The sequence below is a fragment of the Saccostrea cucullata genome, unplaced genomic scaffold (genome assembly GCF_032062105.1).
Source record: "Saccostrea cucullata isolate Sc308-1 unplaced genomic scaffold, CSIRO_AGI_Scuc_v1 ctg21128, whole genome shotgun sequence".
In the NCBI taxonomy this organism is placed as follows: Eukaryota; Metazoa; Mollusca; class Bivalvia; order Ostreida; family Ostreidae; genus Saccostrea; species Saccostrea cuccullata.
In genome coordinates this window covers 1-7,771 of record NW_026937083.1, presented here as the reverse complement: position 1 = coordinate 7,771, position 7,771 = coordinate 1, and the positions used below count along the sequence as shown (strand labels likewise).

Below are 7,771 nucleotides of genomic sequence, written 5' to 3'. Positions count from 1 at the left end.
AGGGGGCGCCAAACGTAGGCAAGGGTCTGGGGAACGCCTTAAGCTAGGCCCCCAGTGCACATGGCGAAGCCCCCGGAAGCGCCTCGGATATACAGATGTTGTAGAGAAAAAATGAGGCCTACCGTAGACATATAAGTTACATTTTCTAGAGGAAACTGTGATTTACGTTAACTTTGACAATTTAAAGAGGGGGGGGGGGGCGGCTGAGAGCAGTTAAAATTCTCAAAAATAAAATAAAATAAATAATCAATGGGCCCTATATCCCGTACATGTAATTTAATAAAGATGATAACATTAAATTTTTTCATCGTATCTTATGCTAAATACATATATGACATGTAGATGTATATTATATAGAGTGTACTTGTAACCCGCTCCATAGGGTCTGTAAGTCTCGTTAACTTTCACTTTCGTTTTCTAACTTCCGGGTACTTGGGCGTTCTTGGAGACAATGAATTACGGCTTGGCATTTAGTTTTAAGCCTCGCGGTGGACTAGCAGAGCCTGTCATGTCGTTTGTTTCCCGATTATTGAAAAGAAGAGGATATAATGGATTGATTGATACAGGTAAACAGCGTTTTACTGCTTTATTGTTTTAATAAACGACGTACATACAAGCCATTCCGAATGGGTCACGATTAGCAGTGTGGTTGGCGAACATTTTAAAGCATAAAGGAAAATTAAAATATTTTAAAAGCTGGAATAATGTGTTTCCAAACAAAAACGTTCCCTAAAGATTGGTTTCTTAAATTTATTTCATTTATTTAGCACACGGGACGGGTACATAGAATGGGGGGGGGGGGGGGAATTAACCAACAAAATAAAGGTAAACAGCAATTTTCAATGCTATATTATGTATATATTTGGAATAAAAAGGGGGGCTAAAGCCTATGTATTATACTTGTATTACAGTAGAAATAAATAGATTTACTTGTTATGTACTCTATCCAGAAATAAAAATGTCAAATATTACTTCTTTCATGTAAACAGGGATGTATACACTATATATATTCAATTTCAATATAACTTGTATAGCCTTATGACTCCCTTCCCGAATACTCTTACAATTATGAGACAGACTTTTTTTTCTTTCTTAAAATAGGAATTAGAAATAGGAATATTTTTAATGAAGGCATTTGTCAGATAGATAAATCTAACGTTGTCTCCAAAAAGGCAATGACTGGGTCCATAGGACATTCATACTTCAACGATAGAACATTTTATCTACATTTGTCATCATATTTTATAGGGATCCAGCAGATATGGAAAAAGGGACAACACTTCGACTGAATGTGTCATCCATATACCGGTATAAATTTGTTCTGTTCATGAGGCATACATACTGTAAATGTATTACATTTGGTGTGTATAATATTTGGTGGAAATTCAATTTTCAACAAGTTATCATTCTATTAGATATCTGAATGTGCTAGTTATTAAATTCATATACAAGACATTTAGTGATGTACTTGGATAGGCGGACTATGTTTTCCACTAAATAAAATATATGGCTAAATGTAATATGTTTACATTATGTATAGTATTTCTCATAATTCTTATACTCATGAAGAGTGTGACAACTTCCAAGTAGTTAATGATGGAATTTATTTTCTTTTGTATTGAGTAAATTTTGGGCTGCTCTTTTTTCTTTCTTCATTATCAAACCTACTAGTTCATTTACTTATCAAATTCAGGAAAGCTCACATACAATGATAGATAAATTAAGTTGAATGAACCATAATACTAGTTAAGTTTGGCACATACTTTCTTATTAAATATCAAATTTGATTGGTAAAAACATTTGTTAACAATTACTTTTCTCCTTCGGTGTGCCTAACATTACATCCCTATGATTCAAAATGCATGTCGATACATGTAGGTACATGTAACTTCTCCATAAAAATAGCTAACTGTGCAGAGTGTTCGCACACTTGTTTCAACGAATGACATTTTCTTAAAAATACTTCAGTGTAACAAGACAATTATTGCATGTTTATTTTGATACACTATACATGAACTTGAGAAAAAAATTAAGGAAGTTGACATTGTATATTTGCTAGTTACTTGTGTAATTAGTTATACAACTGTATACATATATTTAGGATGTACACAGGCATAATATATCACTGTTAATATTTGAGAAAGTATTCATTTTTTGTGTAGATGCTTACTTCCACTTTAATACATTTGCCAGGTTCTTGTGAAAAGTGTTTTATTTGGCACCATTCAGCTACAAATACCCAATGTAATCTTTGCCGGTGGAATTGTGACCTCAATCAAGTGAATCAACTGCTCATGACACTGCTTAATGGCAGAGAATTTTCTTCTGAGACAAGCAAATTGTTTCAAACATTTTACACCTGCAGGTTAGTACTTATAAAATTTTGTTTGAAGGAAAATAAAGGCTAACAAGATCTGAAAATACAAGCCAGATGTAGTACAAAAGTGTTGATACAAGTCATCTAAAAATTTCATTTCTTTGCAGTTAGTGATGAGTGCAACAGAAGTTTTTATCAGGATTTCGTCCGACATCATAGGTACAACTGGTCACTGTGATTTCTTAAATAAGAGGACATATTGTGAAGGCGCCGAGGCGGTTACATATGTGCACGTGGCTCCAAATGATGCTTGACTGTTTTCCTTCGCTTTATACATAAACCTGGATTGGTCTTTGATGCAATAATATAGAGCCATGTCATGTTTTAAATCCCATCTTCCCACTGTCACAAAGTGCTGAAATGAAATGATTTTGATTTAAATATATATTTTTTGTTTTTATAAAATGTAACAAAACATTTTACAGAAATTTAAATATTGTACAAGTGGAAATTTTAGCGAGATCATGATGCAAATTTAATGATTTTTCCTTAAAATTTGGTATTTTCTATTTAGCGAGAAGTAATTGTAGCGATTTTTAAAAGATTACTAACTTTATAATATTTGTATATAATTTTCATTAACATAATTAATACACCTAAAACACATTTAATTTTCAGTGATATTCAATTTTAGCAATTTCAGAAACCTAGCTGATAATGCCTCGCTAAAAATTACGCTTACACGGTATTAAAACTACCAATTAAATAAGTATCTTAAATGAAAATATTTTGAAGGATTTGCTTGTCAATTCTTTGCTGATAGGGTTACTTACCTTTAATAATGTCATGACAGGTGAGGCACATGGCTGGTCTTCACGCTGGGTGAGTTCTTGATCAAATCAGTGATGTCCTAAGATTTCCAGATAAGCTGACAAAAACCTGTAATTTAGCAAACTTCTGTAAAATGTCATTCGAATTATTGCACAGTTGTTCCAGTACGCATTACTGATAATTTAGGTGTAATGAGTTATAAATCTGGTAAATATCCATTTATTGGATATTTAATACAAATCTTAACCTTCTTCATTAAATTTTATCAATATTTTTACAAGAAAAACAGACTGAAATTGTCCTTTTTATACCAAAAAAATGTCAAAGGCCTTTTCATAAAAAAAATTGATTTAAAAATATTTGTTTTACACACTTATTTTCATATCTAGAGTGCCCCTACTAAGGCCAACAATAACAAAATGATTTGTTTGATCATGATGTACTCAACCTTAACCATTAAAATCTGCCCTACCATTAGTAATCATTTTATTAGCACTTCAATTTTTTTTTTAAACTTCATCAGATTTCTGAGTCTGTGATTTTTAATATGAGGGTAATGCATTACTGGACATCCATGACCTTTTTGTAATATTTTGATATACTATGTCTTATGAAAATAAATTCTATATATATGTCCTAGAACTTATTCTGTTGCATCTGATCAATTTCATACCTGTATTTGATTTGCATTTTTAAGGAGGCTGATCATTCAAGTCAGTTTAGTCAGTTTAGTGCTTGACTGGATCTTTCAGCAACAGCATCTTTCATCTTTGTTGCTGTCTGGTTCTCTTGTTTTTCTGCTATAAAATAAGTTTTAATGTATATAATTGTATGAGATTGATAAATAAATAAAGAGGAGAAAATGCAGTGGACCAGACCAGGATTTGAACCCAGGCCCCATGAAACTCCGGTCAGGTGCTCTACCAACTGAGCTCTCTGGCCACCGACGATCGAACCCGTCTGACCACCACATTCCTCCCTCCTTAAAGGTCTTTAAACCCTAACCCCGGCTCATCCCTTGCAGGTCTTTCACCTGTCAGTTCCAGGGCATGGCACAGCACCAAATGTAGCAGGAAAGGAGAAATGCACGACGAAAACTTGTGGCTGGAACGGGAATCGAACCCGGGACCCCTGTATCAGGTCCAGCACAATACCCCGATAAAGGTATATAGCTTGATAAAGCTATATAGCTTTATTAAGGTATTTAAAATACTTTGATCAAGGTATTTTATGGAATGAAAATTCAAAAAAATTCTTTAAAAATTAAATACTGAAAGTTGACTTCAGAGTTTTTGTCAGTTTGTCCACTCGTGCATGAAAAACACTCTGGTATCAAAAAGAAAGCATAAAAAAACGTCTCCTCACATGACATGTTTTTATACTGATTTGTTAAACATGCATGGGTGAATTTACTGACAACAACTCAGAACTCGACTCTCAGTATCAAATTTTAAAAGAATTTTTTTGAATTTACATTAAATAAAATACCTTGATCAAGGTATTCGTAATACCTTGATAAAGCTATATATCTTTATCAAGCTATATACCTTTATAAGGGTATTGTGATGGACCTAGGCCTGTGTATCACCAGTCAGGTGTCAAGTAAACCACTGAGCTATCCAGGCTGATATCCATGGTCCATAAAGCCCGAAATTCTACACATGTATGTTTATTGTATTGAAGTGTTTTGAATTTTGTTAAATGTTGAATGCAGCGAAATACTTCAAACAGCAAAATATAATTATATGAACATCTTATCTTTGGGAAATAGATCTAAAATAGGTGATCCTATAGGCGACACACAACAGGTAAAACTTTATTTATAAAAATATATTTACCGATGTGTAACGGTTTCTTAGTTATAATATAACAATAAGTCCGTTTCAGGTTCGAACATCTCCATTTATTCACATACAGATGACAGGGAATAATAGGAATATAGGAAATAAGGAAAGTGCCCTGAAAATTATAATAACAAATAATAAATACATAGCATAAAATATTCTAACATATCCGTATCAATATAGTTACTACAATTTGCGGTTAACAGATACGCTGCATAAAGGGAGGTAACTCTTCACAGGAATTACACATTATAAAATAGAATAATGCTCCCTTTCAATATTATACTCTTTGAAAAATCATAAAACCTTTATACAACAATATTGATCTAAATGTTACAATAACGTCTACACAGACTTTACTCTTTTAGGATATCATAAAATATATAAAACAATAATAGCATACCAATCTATGGGATTGAGCCTCTCCCAATCAATAGAGTGTCTGACTCAGTATGGCTCACATGGTCCAGATCATATCATATAACTACAAATTACCATAGTTTACATAAGTAAACCTATCATAAAAATATCTACATATTTATTTAAATAAAAACTACTATCTGCATCAATAAAACAGTTACTCAGAAATTCTATCTCTCAATCAGATTCTGACCGTGAAAGTGCTATGGAATTAACTTTGGCAAAATTACAGACTTTACAGTTAAATCAAATATTAGAAATCATATTAGAATTAGTATATAAATATTAGCTTACCTTAATAGAGAGAAATATCGTCTTAGTCAAATGTCAAAAGTCTTAATTAGCAAATCTATAAATATGGCCCTCTCTACTGAAAGACTGGACAAAGAATGACCATCACAAATAACAACTTTTGGAGGGAAAAATAAGTAAACCAATAAAACACAACCTTACAATGTCCAAACCAATGAAAACCATGTATACTTCAAACCAAAGACCAAAGACCAGAACTTTCATACCCCGAGGCAATAATAATTAAATACAGGTGCTACCTGTTCTACCTGGGTGACCTTTATATATTCTTTATCAATACATTTATGTACAAATTAAAAACATGAAATATATCATAGATTTATTAAATAAATTAATAAATCTAATACTGTAACAGATGCAAAAGTGATGCATGCAGGCTCCACAATATGACGTTTGTACCCATCGGACACTGACAAAACTTCTCCTCTATATAGTTAGCTGATAATAACAATATCGTCCTCGAATTCGAGAAAAATCTGTTAATAAATTTAGGCGAAAGATGATTATAAATCTATTTCATTTGGGTATAAAGTAAAACACTTCATTTTCACTCAAAATAAATAAGAAACGGTTGACATTCTCTGATTGTTTACCTGTACTTCGATCGAATTTTTCCTGGTGGACACTCGCACCCAAGCTTTTATGACACGCAATTCATCCATCGTAAGTCGGAGAACCGTTCTGCTTTGTATAACTACTTAACTTTTCCTCGAAAGCTTTGTATAAACCAGAAACATGCTTAACTAAATACACAGTTCCTCATGTCAGGTACCCGGAAGTGAAAATTATCGTAGAATCTCGCGAGTCACGTGACGAGACTTACAGACCCTATTAGCCATGCTAGCAAGTTATATGCATCGGGATCGGAAATTGAAAACAATGGCGAACGTGATGAAGATGTTCATGTCAGACATGTGCTTCTGCTTGGGCTATTCAATGTTGTCGTATATTGATGATGGATATATGTGTTTTATGTTTCTATCGCTTGACAAAGGAATTCTAGTGTGTTCTAAAAAAGCAGTTATTTGTGATGCCAGATATCGTCTCGGCTGATACCAGGATATACATATAAAATCTGCCGTAGTTAGTGACGGTAGTACTTGGACCCTCACTGAGTGTGGCTTTTGTTCGTCAGCTTGGGATGAACATGATGAAGGTAAGGAAGTTCAGATAATAAATAGCATCGCTTAATTTAAACAACTTTATATCAATTTCTGATAAACAACTGAATGACCTGGTCACTTGATATATTTGTGCGGAAATTTTTGCTTTGTTGGCCTAATAATGAAACCAGGGACCTATACAGCTGCTATAATAACTTTAATATAAAAGTCCCTGATGAAACATGACCATGATGATTTTTATGCCCCACCATGAATATGGCCGGGGCATATAGTGTTTGTCATGTCCGTCTCATAGGCGCTTGGTTACAGGATGGTGTATTTTGTGTATTATGTGTTTTTCTATGTGTGCCTGAATACTCTCATTAAAATAAAACTAAAAATTCGCCGAAATTAGCTTGTTTTAAAAAATGTCATATTTACTGTATATAAAAAGAGTAAAGGAGCGTCACTCGCCATCTTGAAAATCAGGGGGTGCCTCGGTTCACACCTGATTTTAAACAATATCTACATTTTTCCTACCGGTGTCGGACAAGATTTAGCTTCAAAAATTTCTTTAAAATCAAGTGTGAACCGAGGAACCCCCTGATTTTCAACATGGCGAGTGACGCTCCTTTACTCTTTTTATATATAGTAAATATGACATTTTTCAAAACGAGCTAATTTCGGCGAATTTTTAGTTTTATTTTAATGAGAGTATTCAGGCACACATAGAAAAACACATAATACACAAAATACACCATCCTGTAACCAAGCACCTATGGTCCGTCTTCCGTCCTTCCTTCTAGCTGTCCTTCCGTGACGTCACACTTTGTGTTAAGCTCTGTTCAAAGATAAGTTTCAAAGAAACTATCCATTTGGACTGACTGCCACAGGGAGTTTGTCGGTCCAGACAGATTTTTATCGGTCCAACAAAATAATAAAAC

The 7,771-nt window shown here is 33.5% G+C and overlaps 2 long non-coding RNA genes across 3 annotated transcripts; one reads left to right on the top strand and one right to left on the bottom strand.

The window, feature by feature from the left end:
• The first annotated feature begins 441 nt into the window (after positions 1-441).
• Positions 442-2,634, top strand: LOC134247261 (uncharacterized). The gene is made up of 4 exons (XR_009987797.1): positions 442-566; positions 1,249-1,308; positions 2,194-2,365; positions 2,485-2,634. It is a non-coding gene; the product is annotated as an uncharacterized LOC134247261 (long non-coding RNA).
• Positions 2,616-6,551, bottom strand: LOC134247262 (uncharacterized). Of its 2 annotated transcripts, none has more exons than XR_009987798.1 (5): positions 6,318-6,551; positions 6,078-6,200; positions 3,822-3,948; positions 3,151-3,256; positions 2,616-2,732 (listed from the first exon to the last, which is right to left on the bottom strand). It is a non-coding gene; the product is annotated as an uncharacterized LOC134247262 (long non-coding RNA). The 2 variants fall into 2 exon arrangements; XR_009987799.1 differs by having other exon boundaries at positions 3,822-3,945.
• Positions 6,552-7,771: the final 1,220 nt, after the last annotated feature.